The 5607-nt window shown below is 44.0% G+C and overlaps 1 pseudogene; it reads left to right on the plus strand.

The window, feature by feature from the left end:
- Positions 1-1723: 1723 nt before the first annotated feature.
- LOC117011580 overlaps positions 1724-5607 on the plus strand; it is a 6925-nt pseudogene continuing 3041 nt past the window's right edge.

Genomic DNA, 5607 nt, shown 5'->3' on the forward strand with positions numbered 1-5607 from the left:
GTCACCTCTAAAGAGGGGTTGTCACCCCTACAGGAGCAGTTGTCTCCCCCTAAACAGCGGTTGTCACCCTCCCTGACAGGGGATTGTCTCCCCCTAAGTGGGACTGTAACTGCCAGAGCAGCGATTGTCAAGGCACAAATGTTTATATCATCTCCTAAATGGGCTTTTCACCTCTCAAATAGGGATTGTCATTGTTCAAAGGGGTATTGTCACCCCAGATGGAGTTGTCACCCCCTAAGCAGGTGTTGCTACCTCCCAGAGAGAGATTTTCAGCCCCGATGTCCCCACACGACCACTGTCATGTTCCCAATGGCTCAGGGGGCAGAGCCACCCCTTTGTTCCCATGTGGATACGACCATGGTGCTCCTTGTCCCCTAGTGGAGTCTCCCATGTCCCCAAGGAGCTCCTTGTCCCCATATGGCCTCTGCCATGTCCCCAAGGGCCCATAGAGCCCCTTGTCCTCATGCAGACTCTGTGTTATGGGTTCAGGAGGATGCCTGTGCACAAAAATCTCAAGACACAGAGTAGCAAAGCAAGTCAATTTTATTAGTCATGTTAGCAATAAATCCATACCAACCCCTGGATGTTGGAGAAGCCGCTGAGCAGGAGAAGGAGATAGGGTATGGCACCCGAGCAGGAGGGGCAGGAGGGCAGCACACCTTCAAGGCATCCCCTGCATGAAAACGGTGTGCATCACGTCATCCTCGCTCTCCACCCCAGGACCACCCCTTCTTGTCTCCTCCTCAGGAGTGCCCAGTTTCAGCATCATCTCACCCAGGGCCAGCGCATGAGATGAGGTCACAGCGGGCCATGGTCACACCTCGGTGCCAGCAGCGGCTTTATTGTGTATTGTTCCCTTTCACAGGATCAGTCGTGCAGTAAGACTTTATGGCTTATTAACAGAAAATATCTTCCTGGACAAAGGATGGGTCCTGGAAGAGATAAAGAAAACTGCCCCTCCTGGCTTTAACAGTTGGCCTATTCACAGAGGATATCCCCCCTGGAGTTATGAGGGATGGGTCATGGAAGGGATAAGGAACACTGCTCCACCTGGTTTTAGCAGATGGGGATAGAATATATACTTCTGGTTACATCTGGCATTGCAGCCTAAGAGAGGCACAAAGCTCTTCCTGCACTCGGGGCACTCGCAGGGCTTCCCTCAGTGGTGCCTCCGTTGGTATCTGGTCAAATAAGAGGTCTGTGAGATGCTCCCCCACACTTGGGACACTCCTGGGGCCTGAGACATCCCAAGGAGCGGGGCTGGCTGTCATTTGTTTGGTGCCTGTGAAATCCCACGGGCAGTGTCACAGTGGGGCAGCTCTCAGTGTCCCCAGCAGGTCCCACTGTCCAGTGCAGCCGTGCCAGCGGTCACTGCGCACTCGGGGGAGGCTGGGCTGGACGGGGGTCGGGGCAGAAACGCCGCCCCCGGGACTGGGCTCTCCCCCTGCCTCTGTGTCACGGTCCGCACAATCTGAGCAGGGGTCGTGATGGTTCGTTTGACCACAGGGTGTAAAAGACCACAGCAAGAGACTAAGGTTTTGTTCAGCAACAAGCAGCAAAGCAATTTATTGAGGGCAAACAATACAGATTTCGGGGTAATGGTGAGAAGGAGAGAGATAAAAGGATGACGAAGAGAGAGAGAGAGAGAGAGAGAGACAGAGAGACAGAGAGAGAACAGGGGGAATAGCTACCAACAGATGGGACGTCCTCGGATCATCCGGCGATGTCTTCCATCAGTAGGGAGAAAGAAGTCTCCAAGGTCTCTTCTGAGAGTGATAATTTTATAGTCCATTTCCAGGCGAGGCGCCAAAAGGTGGGAAGATTTATGGACTATTGTGTGTGAGGACTGTTGCTCAGCTGCAGAAAGTACGGTTCAGCCTGCACCTGCTGGAGTGCAGTGCACGGTGACAGTTCAGCACACACCTGACACAGTCCATTAGAGCATCCGCCTTGGCCAGACTCGGTGGCTCCTGCCCAAAGTGAGAGGTGGGGTCCAGGGGTCTAAAGAGTCTCAGGGTCTCAGTCTCTGACGATGATTGTGAGGCAGATCAGGCAATCTTCAGACCGACCCTTACACCACCCCGTGACTCACGATCATTGTCAGGAGCACTTCTTCTTGGTGCTGTTCCAAAGTCTTCAGGACTCGTCCGAGTTGGTAGCACATCCCAGAAAAACAAAGATAGGAAAATGGACAGGATAAATGAGCAAGAAAAGATATGGGAAAGAAAAAGAGGAAGGGAAAACAAACAAATAGTTTTCAATTATTCAATTGTTTTTCATTACATAGAAACAATTTCTGATTACAGAGAGAATGATCAATTTCAATGAGAAATACAATGCAATAATCAATTTTAATCAATATTTAAAACGTAATTCGATTAAACTAAGCAATTTGTAAACTGATATTCAAAAGTTAAGGTAATAAAAAATAACCCATTTTAACTATCATTCAAATTACAGGACGGTCAAAAGAAAGTGATTTTTTAATCGAGAACGTGTTTTGTCTTATTTCAAGATCACACAGTTCTCCTTGCATCAATAACCTTAGGGACGTCAATGGTGACAGATTTGTGTAAATTTAGTGTGGATGTCAAGTGTGTCAACCGTTTCATAATTCTCCAATTCATAATGTAGAGAATTGCTGATAAAACAAAACCAACCAAGACCAGGATCAGGAGGACGATGATGGGATGACTCAGTTTGTTTAGGACCCCTGTGGCAGTAGGCGACCACCCAAAAAGAGTATCCCACCATCGGTATTCAGCAGTTCTTTTTACTCTTTCCAGGACACGATGAATTTCTTTTACATTATGGAAAACAGTTATTAAAGTTCTTTGTCCATTTCTTTTAATCTTTTCCAAAATGCCGATCAGGTCTTGGTGAAGCAGCAATTGCTTTACCAGAGAGAGGTTTATTCCAATGGGAGTAGGCAATAAATGACAGATCAGTGTGTAATTGGACTGTAGAAGGTGATGGGAAATAACTGGGGCTACAAAAGAAACATCATATCCTGTAATTTTAGTAAAATTACAAACACAAAGATTTGAATAATTTTCTGTACTCCCTACTAAAACAAAAAACAAAACCCAAAAAACTATTACAAGCAGTTTTTAAGCATGCACACCTATTGCCTAAATATATATATGTCAGTACTGTTTCAAGGAATTTCGTTTGGATGATTTTCATTCTTCTGTGTCTAAACAAATATCTTGAGCTCTGATTGCGTTACTTTCACAGATAAACTCTCTTTGTTCCCGGACAATGCAAGTTTCCCCATTAACAGTTTGCTACTTCCCACCAATGTGATGGGCCCATTCTCTATGCTCAAAGGATAGAGAACAGCTCCGTGGTGATTCAGCCCTAATGCAATGACAGGGAATATTGAATGCACTGAAGCATTGCGTATCGTCAGTACAAAGGCTGTGCCTGTGTTTGTGCTGGGGTCGTAGGTAAAATTTAGCAGGTTCCACCAGGATTGGAATTCTCTTTCAGAGTTAGTGGCACTATCCCAGATTATTCTCCAAATTTCAGTAGGAAAAGTACCTTCCTTGCCTCCTCTTGTAATAGAGGCAGCAACTGATTGCATCCACAACTGAGCCTGGATACAACTAAGAGCTAAAGAAATGTTAGAGCCAATTTATCCATCAGTATTTCTGAATCCATGCTATTCAAAATTCCCAATCCTGTTCCCACAACACCGGTTATGTCTCTTATTATTCATTACTTAAAAGAATTATTGACAATTTGTCTTGTTTGAAAAACTATGCCAAATTAAACAATTTTAATTACATACGGTCCAATTTCAAAAATTTTCAGGTTCAGTATAACCGGTGGTTGGGTGTTAGGTGTTACAACATTAACATCAAGTTATCCCCAGTATTTTGTATTATTTTTACCGCACATGACTTTATGGGAAAAATTGTACAACAATTAAGTTTAACTAACAACTCTGATTTTGGATTTCACAATATAAAACACGGCTGTGAGGTCCTGTGCCATAACTGTATACAGGTTCGATGAGGGATTCAGCAATTAATTCAGCAATTAATCTTCATGTCCTGCAGGCGTTCTTCTGTGAAAAGTAAACACAACAGAATCTGCCACAAAGAGGCAGGGGGTTAAAATGATGGAACTATCCAGCATGTAACGTGGACTGGAATTCTGTTGGCTGGAAGCCACTCTGTACCTCCTTTAAACACAGCACAAGAGTCAGTGTGGATGCAAACAAGAGAGGCAATCTGTACCTCAGGTTGGAAAACACCCCAAACAGCTCTCAGCACACTCCAAACTACTCCCCTGTCTCTTATCATTCTTTTCTTAAACCAAGAATTTGCTGTTTGGAGGAGAAAGGAGAGGCTACTGTGATTACTGAGGCAGGTTTGTTTTGGCTGCTAGCCAAGCTCTCAGTTTCTGGAATTGTCAGATTTTTTACAGCTCCTTCTGTCCCTGAGAAGGTGTTACAGCAATGCTCTATCAGGTCATACCACTTCCTAACTGAGGAGCTCTGGGCCACCCCATCAGGGGGGAGGGTCCCAGTGGTGGTTGTCTTCAAAACTTCAGTTTCTGAGAAGGTTTTTGAGTTTTCTCTGGGGTAATTTGCAAATTAAGGCTTTCCAAATGGGAGATTATTTTTTGTTCAGTATCCCGCACTACTTCTATTTCTCCTCCTTCCACAGGGAAACCATCAATATATTGATAAACAGCCACGTTGTCAGGTTTGGGTTTTTTGACTGGCCATGTAGGAGAGTTGAAAGGAAAATGAGTGTTAATTATTGTTTCTTGGTCTTGCAAATCCTGTATAACTGGTTTGATCCCTTCTTTGGCACCAGAGGGAAGAGGGCATTGTTTTACATTTACAGGTGATGGCACAGGTGATTTATAGCCAGCAGTGAATTTTATTTCAAGCATAATTTGCAAGCAGGCAGCTTTGTGAAAGTTTTCTATGAGTTTTTCAGGGGTACCAATTAAAGCTACAGGGTCTCCCCTTTCCAAGGGGTTGAGCTCCCCTGCCCAATAAGCTGCACTCTGAGTTAGGGACCATGAGTTGTGTTTGTCTCCCGTTGTTAAGAAAACCCCATGTCCCCAGTACCCCTAGTTACTTGTTCTGATAATTCAGTAGCAGTGTACAGGATTTCTTTAGTGGTTACTTGTGGGTCAAAATCCTCATCATTGATACAATTGAATTCTGGTTTAATTACGGTTTTCAAGCTAGGGCAGCAATGTTCCCCATGATTTCTCATCAGAGTTAGTTCTTTTTGAGGATTATTTGATTAATTTCCTTCTCCTCTGTTTCTATTGGTGAGTCAGTGTGTTTTAATGTTTGGGTATGTTCTTGTCTTAGGGAGGCTCTTAAAAAATTATTTCATCCCTTAAAACATGAATCTTATTCCTTTCTTAATCTAATTTTTTTTGTAATATTTCCACTAGATTTTGTAAGGAGTCAATAGCAGTTTGTTCCTTTTTTTTTTTAGGTGTTTGTTTTTTTGTTTAAGGAGGGTTTCTACAGCAGCAGTGAGACAGGCCCCTAAAACTGAGCAATGGATGGTTTTATTCCTGCCCAATTTCAGTTTTGTATTATGTTGTAAAGAGTTTAGTCCATAAATCACG

Source organism: Catharus ustulatus, unplaced genomic scaffold (assembly GCF_009819885.2).
Source record: "Catharus ustulatus isolate bCatUst1 unplaced genomic scaffold, bCatUst1.pri.v2 scaffold_96_arrow_ctg1, whole genome shotgun sequence".
Taxonomy (NCBI): Eukaryota; Metazoa; Chordata; class Aves; order Passeriformes; family Turdidae; genus Catharus; species Catharus ustulatus.